The sequence below is a fragment of the Lissotriton helveticus genome, chromosome 11, assembly GCF_964261635.1.
Source record: "Lissotriton helveticus chromosome 11, aLisHel1.1, whole genome shotgun sequence".
Classification (NCBI taxonomy): Eukaryota; Metazoa; Chordata; class Amphibia; order Caudata; family Salamandridae; genus Lissotriton; species Lissotriton helveticus.
In genome coordinates, this window is record NC_136072.1 from 767,517,897 (window position 1) to 767,536,053 (window position 18,157).

At 39.1% G+C, this 18,157-nt stretch overlaps 1 protein-coding gene across 1 annotated transcript in view; it reads right to left on the minus strand.

Moving 5' to 3' along the window:
• The window catches only part of SLC23A2 (solute carrier family 23 member 2), an 876,666-nt gene extending 859,897 nt beyond the window's left edge, over window positions 1-16,769 (minus strand). The window contains exon 1 of the mRNA XM_078666639.1: window positions 16,653-16,769. The gene's annotated coding sequence lies outside the window, so the exon portion shown is untranslated. The remainder of the gene's footprint in view (window positions 1-16,652) is intronic.
• Between the last annotated feature and the right edge of the window lie 1,388 nt (window positions 16,770-18,157).

The window sequence follows — 18,157 nt, forward strand, 5'->3', positions numbered from 1 at the left end:
TTGGCAGAGGAATGGGGCGCCCTACAGTGAGAACTACTTGATGACTGATTTTGTGGAGGTGGGCAGTTGGACTTAATGGGCAGATTTATTTGTTGAGTATACTTCAGGCCTTCAGGGGGAGGTTGCTGGGCGCAGGGTAGCGGAGTAGACCGCTGTATATGGAACTGCAAAGTTATCTTCTGTACTTGCTTTATGAAACCGGAATTAATACGCTTGATTTATATGGAATTGTTGAATTATTTGCTGTTCAATTTACGACAATGTATTGAATGACCATGTTGAGATATCTCTCTGCATTACACATTGTATATGATTTTGTTGATATCTCCATGATTATTTAGTTTTGCTTCCTAATTACATAATATCGTTATTTATTATTGGCCAGGCACTACATATTTTGACATCCCATTTCACATTTCTAGAATACGTATATGTTTTGGTTATATTCGTTCCATCATTATGGGTGTATTAGTGCTAGGTTTTATCTGGAACTTTCCCTCTCTTGACACTCTAAGATGGCCACCGTTTCCTACATTCTGGTCGAGCCCTCTTTTCATTGTTTTCCTTGCCGAGTGCCGCTTCCGCATCACGTGATGCTACACAGCCGATGTCAATGAATACAAATAATGGCGCTTTCAAACATTTCTCTCTCATTGCTGTGGGCTGTCGAGCATTTTACCGAGCTCGTTCGTTGTTCTTCAGGTAAGCGCCTGTCGTCTCCCATGCCCGATTTACTCGTTATCTAAACTTTGTAAGTAACCGTCCCTAATGTTTGGTGGTCTATCCTTTTCTTTTTTTTCTCCCTTTGCTTAGAACGCGACTTTTCAAGGTTGCCATTTTTGACAGGCCTTAACTTATGGACAGTACCTTTAATGAAACGGACCTCAATACTTCAGTCACGGAACCTAACAGACTTGGCTACTAATTTACAACTCTAAGGTGAGCCTATTACATATGTAGTTTTTTGCAATTCCCTAAAACATCACAGGGAATACAGGTTGCACAATTGGATCGACATATATTTTAACTAAAGTGAGTTCCTTGATTTTTGCATGCCAAAAACAATACTAATAAATTTAAAAATATGGTTCATGTTTTATATATGTTCACTGGGCACCCGCTCTCGTAATTCCCAATTTATGAGGGTTGGAAATGTTTTCCTGACATATGTACGCTGTAATCTAACACTGTGTCCCTACCATGTATGGAACCTTGTATAGTTGGTTAATACTTACTATACGTACTGTATATTTTTTTCAGAATCTCATTTGCGGACTACTCAATTAAGTCTAGTATTGAACAGACAATATAGCCATTCCTGTAGCCGTGGTTAAAAGCCTTGGTGAGTGCTTATTACCTTTTGCTTCTTCATGCTAAACTATACGATTTTTTTTAGATATATGGTCCATTCATGTTCTGCCGTTTTTGGTCCTCATTATGCTTATTGAGACTAGCTTACACTGATTTTGTGTGGCGGTTTCTGTGTATTTGATACTGCGTCTAAATAACGATGTTGCTATATACTCCTTGAGCCTATTTTCTTCTTCTACGTACTTAGGGTGAGCATCTTCCACCTATCTTGCCAGACCGTATTAGACACATTAGCAACTTTTTGGGTCAATGCTTCTGTCGATCCAGTGTTATGTGCAGCTATCTCCGTACTTTGTTAATACATTTAGCAGTCCATACTTGTATGTCTTTTTGTTACAAGTGTTGGCCGGACTTACTGTGTACTACCTTTTGTCGGTTCTTGGACCCACTGGTCCTCTGCACTTTCTTTCATATATGTTTCATTTAACTATGATACCATGCATGGTTTTTTTAATTATATGGCATTCTAATAAGGTGTATAATTAAATTTTGTGCTTATATGTCTTAATCAAATTTTGACAATATCTCTCTCCTCTTCATGTTTTTTCTTATGTATGTAATTTGTTCTATCTATATTAGATCTGAAATATTGGAGGTGTCCTAATTTATTTCTACGTGATCAAAATATTGCGATCCGCCGTCATTATTCGTGGTTTCATTTTGCAGAGCAACAGAGAACAACCTACTTTATTTCTGGTGGGTTATTCTAATTATAATATAGATTTATATTTGACTCATAATATGTCCACACCCCTTCTTTTTCCTCCTTTTGTTCAAATAGATTTATCTTTGGTATAGGGTGTAGATTTATAATGCCATTTTTTCATTATGTATATCTTTTCACTATGTGTTTCTTTCTGGATTTGACATGGAAAATTTGGGTGAAATTAATTATGTTTTTATTATGTAGGGATTTGTATATACTGTGGTTTTATACTTGCGATAGAGTATTCTGCCTATTGTTTACTCTGTAGTTTGTACTGTATGTATTATGTGCAAAAATGAGAATAAGAAAAACTGAGTTGTAATTTTATCTTTGTATTGTTTAACATTCCAGCCTTGATGAAGTCTCCGTGTGAGACGAAACACGTGTTCGCGATTTACGTGCTGGGAGATCTTTTAAAGAAATTATGAACATTAATAAAGAATGACCTGATGAAATTTGAATAGGATTCTCTCTAAAATTATTGTGGATTGTTTGGATTCCTGTTCATCTATTTTTTGTGCTAATCTGTATCGGTGCTAGTATTGTAGCTAGACTTTTCTACTGATGGCATATCACGTTAGCCAAGACTAAAATATTTTGACTGCAAGGTGTGCTGTAATTAGAACCTCATCCCCAATTCTCATAGTTTGGTTTCACAGCTTTGTGTACCCATAGCACCTTGAGGTAGTAGGTGCTTTGAGGCTCTTTAGCACCCAAACTCATATGAAATTTCATAATATGTCACGCTTTAAATTATCTGTAGAAGAATATTGTATTTGATTGAATAGTGCGGACGCTTCCTTTGTGAACACTACTGTCTAACTTTGCTATATTGTCTAAGTGAGTCCGGCACTTCAATTCCTCTGTACGCGTGATCGGAGTAAGATTTCTTACCATAATCCCTCAAATTTTCTGACTAGTGAATATAAGATGGCCAATTTTCAGGATGATAGCGATAAACTATTCAATGATATTTTCTCTGAAAAAGGGATCCAATCTAAATCATCTATAACTACAGAAAGTAAACAGCAGGGTCTGAAACAATTGTTTGTCAAATTAGAAAGGCTCCGCAAGGCGGAACTTTCAAGATGGTGGGACTTGGCTACCTTTAAAAAATATTTGGAACTAAAACAAATCCCTAGGGGATTGCGTGTGATAATATTTCCCACCTTTGAGGACTTAGATCCTGACCTGCTTAGTGAATGGGAACATTTAATATCTGGTTCCTCATTCGGGATGATTGACATCCTCATTCGACATGCCGAACGAAAAAGGGCAAAATTACTAACTGAGATTGATGCCATAAAAGAGGAGATTAAACTACTCAATCTAGCAGAAATAACAGAGAAAAACTATAAGATTCTAAAGGGAATACTCAGTTCACATCAAACATATATCAGAGACAAAAAAATTAGAAAGTTGAAAAGGGACGAAAATGATTATCGCAATGGAAGGATATTTACCTTCGCCAAAAAATTTGTTGAAGTCAAACCAAGAATGGGTGTAGCCAATCTCCAAGACAAAAGAACAGATGCCACTATATCAGCAAGTGACTCTGATCTTTCTAGTTGTATTAGTGAGACTAGTGACAACAGAAGTGAATATACCGACGCCCCCAAACTAAATGGCCGCAGGGTGCCCGCAATTATGTTTGCGGATGACACCCTGCTGCTTTCAAAAACCCCTATGGGTATCCAAAGGATACTTGACTCCTTCACTGCATTCTGCCTTGAAAGAGGGTTAGAAATTAATGCCACTAAAACCAAATTTATGGTTCTAAACCCGAGCCATAAATTGCGCCAGAATCCGCAACTGGGAACTGCGCGGTTGGAGAGAGTGGCCACCTTTGAATATCTGGGTGTGACCCTCAATGAAACTATGACCTGGGGATCCCACCAGAGCAGGGCAAATCTTAAACTCGTGCAATCTACGGGAGGTATTGCACGAATAATGATTGGCTCGTCATATCGGCCATTGGGCCCCTTAATTCAGATATATAAGGCCCAGGCGAGGGGAGCAATTATGTATGGGGCCGAACTGTGGGGGCACACGCCCTGTCATAGCCTCTCTCTCACAGAAAACAAATTCATAAGAAAGGTGGCTGCTCTCCCCCCGAGCACACCGCTTCTTCCATTGAGGCTTGATTTAGGACTACGACCACTAGCGGATGAGATAGGTCTGAGACCCATAGCCTTTTGGCGCAGGCTATGGAGCAGCACTGATCTCACGGACTACAGGGCAGAACTGGTCGAACTATTGAAACACCCGAAGGTGCTTAGTGTCCCTTGGGTCAAAAACATTCAAGCCACTTGTATGGACTTGGGGCTCCCCGATTTATGGACAGACCCGGCCACGGCAGCACTTAATATTTCCAAGAAGTCCCTGTCGACTCTATATCATGAACGCAAATTGGCAGGGGCCATAGCTGCCCAGTCAGATGGGTCCCTATCAGCTGTGTTCCTACAGAGTAAGGACACTTATAGGCTTGAAAAGGCCCTGGACCCCATTTATCCCATACTTGCCAGAAAATTGTACCTCCAGTGGCGGTATGGCACATTACCCCTCCGGTCTTTCACCAGTCTGTGGCCGTCGGCTGCCCCTGTAAAGCATTGCCCTGTGTGCGAGGATAGGGATGAAAATGACTTGCATGTTGTTTTTTTTTGCCCAGCCTATAGGGCAGCCAGAAAGTATTGGCTGCTTCCATTGATAAGGAACATGGGTGGCAGGGAATATGCACCAATGTACAGGATTTTAAAAACTGATGTTACTGGCCCAACAGTTTTCGCACTTTCTAAGTTTTTCTCTAATGTGTGGTATATACGAAACCGTCTTTAAAAAAATGTTGGGTAGTGTTTAAACATTTTTTAAATTCATTGTAAAGTTGTTTAACCCTGTACAGACTTTTTTATATATATTCAATATTTTACCCGTAATGAGATTTGTATATGTGTATTGTGCATCTTTTATGACCAAATGGTCGAAATAAAGATTGGAAAGAATCTTCTTTCACAGCAATAGCCTCTGATAATACTGGCACAGGTTCTGCTTTTTTATTAGAACTAGAGAGATTCCGCAAGGGAACCAAGTCAGTATACAATCGAAAGAACACAGGAGGAAAAGAACAAGGAGGGGTGGCAGAAAAAACAGGGACAGAAGACAGCAAACGGGTAACGAGATCAGCCTCGCGTGTACAGAGGAATTAGTGTCTAACTTTGATAATCCTGACAAAACTATAACAGAGAAATGTGTACGAAAATGCAATGATGTTTCTATTATTAATTTGTCATCTACTGCATTGAGTACTGTAGAAGAAAGTCTTTTGAAGAAAGGATTACATTTCTGTCCACTTACCAAACCTGACTTTGTTGCACTGCATATTGATTTGTTTAAATTTACACGCAGACTCAAATTAAAGAAATTTTTTGATGCAAACAAAAGTGTCAACTATACCTATATATTCAGTTTCTGAGAGTGGTCAATCTATCAGAGATATTCAGAATGTACAAATGTTGTTAGAACTGGATGATAGCCTTGAAAATCCCCCTGATATTCAGCAAGTGATGGATGATTTAGGTATCGTAAGTAACCTTCAAACTAGTAGTGGTTTAAGAAATAAATCCACTTTTGTTCCTCAATTGCCTGCTGACAATCTGATAGATTGTTTTTTCAGAGCCGTTAGAGAAGAGCTATATAAACTTGAGGATAAACTTGAAAGGGTCTCTCTTACTAAATGTGACAATTTAAACCATCAAGAAAGAACAGCTCTCAAGCAACTCTCTGGCTATAAGGAGACAGTAATGAGAGAAGCTGACAAAGGGGGAAATATTGTCCTACTCAACAAAGTTGATTACTTTGGAGAGATTGATCGTCAATTGATGGATGTAAATTCATATACCAGAATCGACCACAATCCTACCCAGGAAGTCAATCAACGCCTGGATAGGTTACTGCAATACTGGCACAGTTCGGGGGTACTCTCCGATATAGAAATTAAATATTTGTATAATCCCAATCCAATGGCTGCATATATATACATCTTACCCAAGGTGCACAAAAGCACCACCATACCACCTGGGAGACCTATAATCTCTGGTTGTGGTAGTGCCCTTGAACATATCTCTGAATATATAGACATTACTTTGCAACCAATAGTGCGTAATCTTCCTTCCTTTATAGAAGATACTAAAGATCTCCTTAACCCCTTCCATGCTCATGACGGAACGGTTCCGTCATCAGCGTCGCTGCTCCGGTGCTGATGACGGAACATTTCCGTCATGAGCCAATACGCTTTTAAACCCTTCAGCACTGCAGCGAAATTCACGCAGCACTGAAGAGGTTAACAAATTGGAAAATTTAGCCTGGACGGATGATGCACTACTGGTCACCTTAGATGTCTGTGCCCAATACACGAGTATACCTGTCAACAAGGGCAAGGAAGCATTGACTTACTTCCTATCAAAACGTGACGCAACCCTATATCATCATACGGAGATGATTTTAGAACTTACCCGTTTTGCTCTGAACAACAACTTTTTCACCCATAACAGATGGTACCACCAACACTCGGGTGTTGCTATGGGGGCTAAATTTGCGCAGTCTTTCGCGAACATATACATGGGCTTCTATGAAGAATTTCACATATGGAGACAAAGGTTATCGGAACTATCTAACCACATCATTTAATGGTGTCGGTTTATAGATTACATTTTTTTGATATGGGGAGGAGATGAAGCTTCTCTTAATGAATTTGTAACATACATGAATGACAACAATTTGAGTTTTACATCTAACCAAAGCAAAAGTAGTGTAGATTTTCTGGACATCACTTTGTTCATTAACAATGGACTTCTTGAGAGCAAATTATTTAGAAAGATCACCGCATGCAATTCAGTACTGCATGCCAGTAGCGCTCACCCTGTTTCTCAAAAACAATCCATACCTTATGGAGAAATGATCAGATTGCGGCGCAATTGTAGCTCGGAAAAGAACTTTCAGCAGGAGATTACTAATTTAAAAGAACGTTTTGTGGCAAGGGGTTATGAAGAGTCTATACTAAACTCAGCTCATAATCACATTAATAAGGTATCTAGAACAGAAACCTTGAAAAGTAAGTCCAAAAAAAAGCAAAAAAGACAAACAAATAAAGATGATAAATTAGCATTCATCACTCAATTCAACTCACACAGCAATCAAGTCTACAGGACTATAAATAAACATTGGAAGATCCTTAAATTGCATCCAGAACTTGACCCGTACATAGCCAGCAAACCTAAAATTACCTATAGGAGGGGAAGAACTCTCAGAAACATCATTAGTCCCTCCATAAAAAAAATATCGATACTAGAGCTAACACCATGAACAATTGGTTTCCAAATAAACCTAAGGGTTTCTTCAAATGTACTAAATGCTGTGTGTGTGTCAGTTCGCAGAGGACAAAAAAAAAAGACCTTCAAGTACAATACTTCTCAAACCCACCACATAAATCAATTCATCAACTGTAACACCAAATTTACAGTTTACTGTATTGTTTGTAAGTGTGGCCAGATATATGTTGGGAGTACTACAAGACCACTAAAAGAGAGAATACAGGAACATATACGAGCGATTCGCAACTGCAACAAAAGCTACCCCATGGTAATACACTATAATACGGTACATCCTGAATCAGAGTTACTAGCAATCAAATTTCATGGTATTGCCGAAGTTAAAGCTAACCCCCGAGGAGGTGATAGGGTGGCTGCATTGAGGAAACTGGAATCACAGTGGTTAATCAAGTTGAGAGCAGTTGATAGGGGACTAAACACTGATAGTGAACTACATGTATTCCTCTAAATATAAAATCATAACCCCAATGTATATCTGTATATGGAACTTCAAAGTTATCTTCTGTACTTGCTTTATGAAACAGGAATTAATATGCTTGATTTATATGGAATTGTTGAATTATTTGCTGTTCAATTTACGACAATGTATTGAATGACCATGTTGAGATATCTCTCTGCATTACACATTGTATATGATTTTGTTGATATCTCCATGATTATTTAGTTTTGCTTCCTAATTACATAATATCGTTATTTATTATTGGCCAGGCACTACATATTTTGTCATCCCATTTCACATTTCTAGAATACGTATATTTTTTGGTTATATTCGTTCCATCATTATGGGTGTATTAGTGCTAGGTTTTATCTGGAACTTTCCCTCTCTTGACACTCTAAGATGGCCACCGTTTCCTAGATTCTGGTCGAGTCCTCTTTTCATTGTTTTCCTTGCCGAGTGCCGCTTCCGCATCACGTGATGCTACACAGCCAATGTCAATGAATACAAATAATGGCGCTTTCAAACATTTCTCTCTCGTTGCTGTGGGCGGTTGAGCATTTTAACGAGCTCGTTTGTTGTTCTTCAGGTAAGCGCCTGTCGTCTCCCATGCCTGATTTACTCGTTTTCTAAACTTTGTAAGTAACCGTCCCTAATGTTTGGTGGTCTTTCCTTTTCTCCCTTTGCTTAGAACGCGACTTTTCATGGTTGCCATTTTTGACAGGCCTTAACTTATGGACAGTACCTTTAATGAAACGAACCTCAATACTTCAGTCACGGAACCTAACAGACTTGGCTACTAATTTACGCCTCTAAGGTGAGCCTATTACATATGTAGTTTTTTGCAATTCCTTACGACATCACAGGGAATACAGGTTGCACAATTGGATCGACATATATTTTAACTAAAGTGAGATCCTTGATTTTTGCATGCCCAAAACAATACTAATAAATTTAAAAATATGGTCCATGTTTTATATAAGTTCACTGGGCACCCGCTATCGTACTTCCTAATTTATGAGGGTTGGAAATGTTTTCCTGACATATGTACGCTGTAATCTAACACTGTGTCCCTACCATGTATGGAACCTTGTATAGTTGGTTAATACTTACTATACGTACTGTATATTTTTTTCAGAATCTCATTTGCGGACTACTCAATTAATTCTAGTATTGAACAGACAATATAGCCATTCCTGTAGCCGTGGTTAAAAGCCTTGGTGAGTGCTTATTACCTTTTGCTTCTTCATGCTAAACTATACGATTTTTTTAGATATATGGTCCATTCATGTTCTGCCGTTTGTGGTCCTCATTATGCTTATTGAGACTAGCTTACACTGATTTTGTGTGGCGGTTTCTATGTATTTGATACTGCGTCTAAATAACCATGTTGCTATATACTCCTTGAGCCTATTTTCTTCTTCTACGTACTTAGGGTGAGCATCTTCCACCTATCGTGCCAGACCGTATTAGACACATTAGCAACTTTTTGGGTCAATGCTTGTCGATCCAGTGTTATGTGCAGCTATCTCCGTACTTTGTTAATACATTTAGCAGTCCACACTTGTATGTCTTTTTGTTACAAGTGTTGGCCGGAATTACTGTGTACTACCTTTTGTCGGTTCTTGGACCCACTGGTCCTCTGCACTTTCTTTCATATATGTTTCATTTAACTATGATACCATGCATGGTTTTTGGAATTATATGGCATTCTAATAAGGTGTATAATTACATTTTGTGCTTATATATCTTAATCTAATTTTGACACTCTCTCTCTCCACTTCATGTTTTTTCTTATGTATGTAATTTGTTCTATATATATTAGATCTGAAATATTGGAGGTGTCCTAATTTATTTCTACGTGATCAAATTATTCACGATTCGCCATCATTATTCGTGGTTTCATTTTGCAGAGCAACAGAGAACAACCTACTTTATTTCTGGTGGGTTATTCTAATTATAATATAGATTTATATTTGACTCATAATATGTCCACACCCCTTCTTTTTCCTCCTTTTGTTCAAATAAACTCATCTTTGGTATAGGGTGTAGATTAATAATGCCATTTTTTTCATTATGTATATCTTTTCACTATGTGTTTCTTTCTGGATTTGACATGGAAAATTTGGGTGAAATTAATTATGTTTTTATTATGTAGGGATTTGTATATACTGTGATTTTATACTTGCGATAGAGTATTCTGCCTATTGTTTACTCTGTAGTTTGTACTGTATGTATTATGTGCAAAAATGAGAACAAGAAAAACTGAGCTGTAATTGTATCTTTGTATTGTTTAACATTCCAGCCTTGATGAAGTCTCTGTGTGAGACGAAACACGTGTTGGCGATTTACGTGCGGGGAGATCTTTTTAAGAAATTATGAACATTAATAAAGAATGACCTGATGAAATTTGAAGAGGATTCTCTCTAAAATTATTGTGGATTGTTTGGATTCCTGTTCATCTATTTTTTGTGCTAATCTGTATCGGTGCTAGTATAGTAGTTAGACTTTTCTACTGATGGCATATCACTTTAGCCAAGACTAAAATATTTTGACTGCAAGGTGTGCTGTAATTAGAACCTCATCCCCAATTCTGATACGTTGAGGGGTAATTGCCCTGTTTGGGGATTTAATAGATTCAATAGAATTCAGGGCAGCGTCGATTTTGGTTCCCCATGCATCCTTAAGTGTCTTTAGTTTAGCAATGCTTCTCATTACATCTCTAATTTCAGATTTTATAAGCTGTTCTAGGTATGACTTAAGGTCCTTTATCAGGGGTAATACCCAAGCAGGGGGCTCAGAGATGTTATTGCCACTTTCATCCGAGGTTTCTCCCCCTGGAATTTTGTTTAACACTGCCCCGGGATTATGCTCCACGTGTTTCCCTCCCTTACGATCACGTATTTTCTGAGGGACTCCTTTCCTTTTTGCCCTCCCACCCAAACCTGCCCTACTAGTACTCGTTGGGGCTGTGAGGACTTGTGCGGGAGGCAGTTCTAGGGAAGTAGAAAGAGCTAGTGGTTGGGACAGATCGGTGGCTTCTGTCTCGTGAGTTGTGAGATACTTGGCATCCCTGGTGTTAGTGAAAGGCGTCTCTCTGTATGTTCTATCTCACTAGAGACTTGTTGCAGCATTCTATCAATAGCAGTTGGTTGGGCAGTGGGAGTTCGAGTAGGGGCTTTCTGTCTAGTGGTAGGTCTTGTGTGAGGGGGGTACTTTTCCCCATAATTATTTTCTATCTAGGCCTACCAGATCCCACAGCAATACCAACTGATATAAATAAGTCAATGGGCTACAACGAACAAACATCCCATTAATTTCCAATTAACATAAAAACCAAGAACTTTACACTCTTTTGCCCCCGGAGTCTCAACCCAGCCCAGTAATGCTTAATAGGAGCGAATACCCATATAAGAGTATTCACCACATGCTGATAAAAGGGGGGTGGCCCAGCCCAGCCCAGCCTCGATCAGTCTCGGACGGGCTCAGACGGGCCCGCCCTTGGCCCGGGCTTGTCCCGCGATGCGCGAGACATGTGTCCCTTTTGAATGCCTCCTTGGCACTCAAAAATGTGGTGCGCGGCGTGCGTGCCGCAAGGAATCTAGGTGGATGTAGTCCCCTGGCAGCGGCGGTTCACTATCGCGGCCCACCAGGACTCATGTGTGCCGCACCAGGGATGTGGAATTCCTATAGCCCGACACCCAGGACACATTGTATGGGGTCAGGGGCAACAAGTTTTAATGTGTATTTTGTCTTTGGGACAAGTAGGCCCAACCCCCTGCAGCACAAACCCTTTGGCTGCCAGTTTGCAGTACCACATTAAGGATCAGGGAAGGGTACTGCCTGTGGTTAAGTTAATATTTGTGTGCATGTGTTAATTCTGTTCAAACCTGTATTTATGGTTCATTAATTGAAAGCCTTTATTATTAGGGTGAGCGCTCTAAGTAAATGTACATTCTGACTGCACTACTGAAAGTGGTTCCAGTATGAAAATGTGTACACACGGTTTCAAAGTTTAGCAACATGAGGCTATGCATGATGCTCACAGAATGCTCTCTGATTAGATGCAAATATTTGCAGAAGCTTGAAAGCAAGATTAAGGTTTCTTTTCTTTCAATATAAAATGTTCCTAAAAAACAAAAGTAGGGAAAAAAACATTTTGCTAAACTACTGTAATATTTCAGGTACCATTTCTTTACAGCATCATTTAGTAAAATGTGTTGATGCATGCTAGTATTTCCCAAAAATATTCATATTTGAAAAGGTGTGTAACCAGTTTCAATAAGATTATGGGAAACAAAAATAAACAAGCCTTGGGAAAGCCAGTAGGTCTGATATTGGTGGTCAGCTTTTTAGTTTTGGAAACGTGTGACTTGTTTTGGCATGGCTTTTGAAAAACCTTATTGATGTGAGAGCTGCAGAGTCCTCACCATTATAACAAACATTGGCAAATGCAAAAATTATTTTTTGGTCTCAAAAAAGCACACACTGCCACATTAGTTACTGGCACTGAACAAAATTACTTTGTGTACCGATATGATCCTTGTGAAAGAGCCGAATGCTGTCACTCACAGTGAAGCCAGCTGATTCTGAGAGAGAGAATTTTAATAAACACAAAAGGTCATAGTTAACGCCAGACCAAATTAGGGGCCCAATTATTAAAGAAAGTCGCAAAAGTGCACCTTTGGTATATGGCTTTCGTGAATTCACAAGAATTTACATTAAAGGGCAAGAAATTGTACTTCTACAAAATATTTGTGAACTGCATTTTAGCATGAGCAAATATGCATGTGTAGATTTGCTCATGTGAAAACCTGGATGTTTCAAAGTTAATTTTCCCTCCAACTACTTTTTTCCCTACTCCGAAAGAAGGTTTACGTCTGCCACTCCGGAGTAAATTTCCAACATTTCTCAGTATGGGAAAGATTAGAAAAGATTTGTTGAAAACCCTTAAAACATGCAATGTAGTAGGTTTGCACAGACTCAAAAGGGCATTCCAACCCTGGAACTACTGCTTACCACCATCATCAGTCCCAGTATGTAGATCTCGCAAATGTGGCAACATAAAATTATTACTAGTATTCAAACACTATGGTATATGCCCTGGTATAATCAGAGAGGCTATATAAGAGCTCTTATATAAGGAGATTGCTGCCATAATTTGTGGCAGCACTACAGGGCACCAAAGGGACAAGTGGATGTTGTTACAGGACAAGTAGATTTATGAAGCAACCTGCTCCATGGACAAGTAGATATTTTAATAAATTCCACACCCCTGCTGCCCCCGTGGCAGTATCAGCAGGGATGAGACCAGCAGTCATGATGTATGGGCTCCCACAGTGCGCAAGACCTGTGTCCCTTTTGAACGCGTCCTTGGCGCTCAAAAATGCGGTGCGCGGCGTGCATGCCGCAAGGAATCTTGGGGGGGATGTAGTCTCCTGGCAGCGGCGGTTCACTACTGCGGCCTACCAGCGCTCATGTGTGCCCCCGTGGCAGTATCAGCAGGGATGAATCCTGCAGACGAGCAGTCCGGATGTATGGGTTCAGTCCAAACAGATGAGTGGCACCTGATGGAGCAATAGTGGGTGCAGCAGTGGGTTGGCCCTCATCAACCCAAGACACACAGAGAAAAAAAGGTAAGCAAGTCACTGTAGTTGTGTAAATCTAACCACCATATATTTCTACATTACTTTTAGGCTAAATCTACTGATGTTTATAAAGAACAATGGAAATGGGACTGCCAATAGCAGAAGAACTATGATGAGGTGACACTGAAGAAGTGTTATGTGCCTACATAACACTACCGCATATAATTTGACTATGCTATGCCAATTCCTATTGTACTGATATTATTTAAAGATTAGTAGTCAAGTAAATAGATTTGGAAATACACTGGAAACAGCAAGAGGTAATATTTATTGAAAAAGCAATTCATATATTCACTCAAATGCTAATGTGGTGCAATTTGTATTAATTTCATGCAACTATACCCGATCAAAGTTAATAAGACCAATGTGAAATTATATACTTGGAAAATGAATCCATTAGTTCAGAACAAACTTCACGTAATCTTAACCTACAATGTGAGATGTGTACTATTATTCATTGACAAGAATGCTAAACTCAATTGGGAATAATACTTATGTATTAATACCATTAACCGACTGAGCAAATCTAACTTACATGAGGATTTGAACTAAACTGCTCCAGATTTCCCACGATCTATTTAGATGAGATGTAGTGTTCTGCCTGGCACTTATTTTCACATACAGCAGTGTGAAAACATGGCATCCGTTTCAGGGACAGTACTATTTAGTCCCATTTCTATTTCAAAATAGACCGAGATAATATGCAGAACTACTGAAACAAACCACCACATTCCAATATTCTCAAGTACAGAGCTAAGAAGATTCATCCAGAACTATTAAGCTATCAACGGGGCTTTTTACACCTAGAGCAGGAGAGATGAGCATTATAAAATTACATGGGTAATGCTCAACATGCCCCGGTCTTTGTTTTTGTTACCGATTTTGTTTATACAAGTGAAAACCTTGAATAATATAGATTTCCCCAGACAGATACGCGACCCTGCTTAGTGAGAAAGTATACATTCGTTATGTGACAAACGCATGTTGTCTTATGGCTTCTAAACTCACATAAATAACGAATTGACAGTACTTGAAAGCTGATGATGATACGCACACATTAAAATTACCTCTCAAGTTTCAGCGTGCTTTCACTGTTAGAAATAGGCACTAGAAAACGGTTGTATGTTATTACAACGAATTCCGTTGCAACGCATGCCTTTACCACGCATGCGTTACAACGGAATGCTATTTCAACGAATAACCTTTTCCCCTCTTTGTTCGTGATGACGCCGTACGTCGTTAAGAGGAAACGGGTTTCTTTCCGTTTCCTCTTAAACGACGCCGAGTGACTTTAGGTGAGTTTCTTTTTTTTGGGGGGGGGGAGGGGAAGACCCCCCCAAGCCCCCTTTTTAATGTTAACCTTTACCACACATGCCTTTACTACGTACCTCGTAGTAAAGGTATGCGTGGTAAAGGCTTTCGTGGTAACCACGCATGCGTTGTAATGCATGCGTGGTTAAAGTTTCCGTGGAAACAGCTGCGTTGTAGTGGTCGTTTCCCCTCGAAAACCAACGTGGGATAATTATATTTTAATGATTATTTAAATGAACAGGCCGTTCACGGTTTGCAGTATTTCACATTCGGAAAGTTCTCTTTTTTTTTTAAAAGCAATAACATGAATTATTCCAATTTAGTTTGTAGGCTCGAGAAAGCCTCCAGTTTTGTAGACCAAGAGTGAAACGTGTTAAGTACAAGCAACTGCATAACACAAGCAAAATCGTATTTTATGTGGCAGTTGTAATTTAGTGCCTGTCTACTCAACCCTTGGTCTCTTCTTTAGAAGAAAAACAATCACTGCTTCTTAACGAAGGTACTCTTCAATTTCTATGACCATCCAATCTTTGTCTCCTCTGTCATAAAAACGGAATTTTCAAAATAATGCATACTCAACATGTCCATTCCATTCTTGGTCTTCTTGTTATAACCTAAAAATGCAGCACTGCCATTAAACCATACCTACCAAGCAAGTAAGTCAACGAAGCAAAAGCTGCAACTCCCTAAAGGAACATTTATTAAATGAAAAGTCGGAACTAAAAACATGGTAATTAGTGTACATGTATGTATCAGGCAAACCTAGCTGCATACTGCAGCTTATATTTGTTTATTGTAGAAATGTACTTTTGTAAATATTCAAACATTTGGTATTTACAACTGAAGTCAATGTTGTTTTCCATTTCAAACAATGATTTAATTGGCTTAGTATGCCGCAACTTGCCATATACAATACGAAAGTTGTATTTTTATTTTAGTCTTCCTGCCTCTGGAATTTATGTTTACATCAGAACAGACACTTGCATACAAATTGCAATAACGCTGTCTAAAAAGAGAAAAGAGCTGCTGAATTCTGAAAGGGAGGACTTGTGAGGTAAGTTGAGCACGCGCGCTGCATCAAATCTTGACTTTATGAATAATGTATTTCTTTTTTTTATATTTATATATTTTTTTTCACAACCACTAGTAAAAACCACAAATTGAAAATTATTTTGCAAAAAAATAAAAAATAAAAAAGGCAAAGGTTATCTATATCCTCCAGGAAGACTCTTACAAGCAAGAACGACGGCTAAGACCAGCGGGTGCAGGCAGTAAGTAGTTTTATTGGTAAACAGCTGCGTAAGCTTAATGGCTCGATAACTAAGTCTGATAAACTAGAATTCGTTATTTTCAATTTCTAAATAAATTTGTTATATGAACGCTGAAAACAGATTTCAAAAAGAGAAGGCATAACCAGTATCACGTAAGAAGCTCATTAATAATTCCATCCTACGACTCAAAACAATAGTAACTCGCCTAAAGGAGGATGAGGAAATAGAAGGACAAAACTGGTATTCAGCACTGTACTTAGACACAGGAGGCGAATATTAGTAAACTCCATCAGCCCTAGTCGGTTCGTTTCCGTTCCAACTACTAGCAACACCCCGCGTATGCGCAATAAAACATCCTCGTGCAACACAGTCCGCCCATGCACTGGTGGCTCCTCTCTTATCATTACTCAGAATACTTACTCCTACCTCTCAGCCTAACACATTCCATACTGATGCCCTTTAAGATCCGGACAATCTCTCCACTGCCTATTGCGCAGATAAAATTAACACCTGTCTGATACTTACAGCGGTCCCTGAATTCAGCCTAACATCCATTGTCCGTTATTAATATTTTTTTAACGGATGACATGTGTAGTTAACTTCAGTTCTTCCGGGTCGCATGACAGCCCTTCCCATTTGAGAGACATATTCTGGGAGTAGGCGGAGCTCGACATTTATAACATGACCTAGGATTGGATCATTGTGGATGTCTAAGCTAATCGTAGGGAGCGGTATAGAATTCAGAAGTGTCATTGGCTCTGAAGTCTGCACGTGCTTGTATGGTGTATAAAATACCAGCCGAAACCGTTTTCCTCTCCTTAGTGTGTATAAAGAAGGTTGTGAATGTCCGGGTTTACCTGACTAATGTCGAATTGTTGACCGGGTGGTACACTTCTGTGGGGCGAGTGCCAGACGGCTGTCAGCTTGGCAGTCCTTCGAACTGTCCTTCTCGATTCTAGGTGACAGAAGGGGCCAGGCAGCTACTGCGTAGTAGTTGGCATAGGTTCACCCTGGGTAATTGAGAAAGAATGAGCGCCACCCAGTCTCGAAGTATTTAAGGTTGGACTTCGGTGGTTGTGTGACTTCCCGCTTTCAAGTCTTTCACCGGTACATTTCTGAGCATGAGTTCGGGTTAGTAACAGATGCGTTCATTCAATCAGTTGAAGGCAGGAACGATGGGGAATAAAACAAGCAATGGTGAATGAAATGGGTTTCGCCTTTGTGATTAATATATATATGTTTATATTTGTGTGTGTACGTTTTAGCTTGGTGAGCAGTTTGCAATACAAGTAAAAAAACCTCCGTAAAAGTGTTCTGACTTGTTTTTGAGAAAGCAATATATTGTGCAGTAACTGGTGGTAATATAATGCATTCCTGCACTTTTGGGTGATGGCAATATATAAAGGTGACTCTAAAATAAAATTGTGAAAAGCAGATTTAAATGTGGAGGCGATTAGTTACTTGTGTGTTTGTATGGAATAACTGGTTCTAATATGAAGTGCTCCTGTACCTTTGGGGGATGTTGGTACTATGTAAAAGTGCCCCAAAAATGAATGACCTTTAAAAAATGTTACATAGCAGACTAACGTTTTAAAAAAAAATTAATTTACATTTTTAATTCATGTTTTCTCACTGACTAAGAAATTGCAAAGGTTGTGGTTTTGTTATAAATTGCATTACAGCTTTATACTTTAAATGGATAGTACTGAATGCTTTTTCTATGCTACATAAATACAAACCTTTCCTCTTCTATCCTTCTGAATCCAAATAACTGACTAACATATCAACCACTTAAAATGTACTTGCATGTTTCACTATACTAATTCAACACTATTCCTCTATGGGTCCCGGAGTAGCGTGCTACTCGCCGAAAAAGCGATTCAACGCCTCGTCAAGGGTTATAAGCGCTATACAAATGCAATTACAATACAATTATTATCTTTTTTGCCAGGAGTGGTGGATGTTTTTCTCGATTTAGAATACTGAATGTGATCTATTAAATGTGCACGATGAATCTAAGTAATGTACTG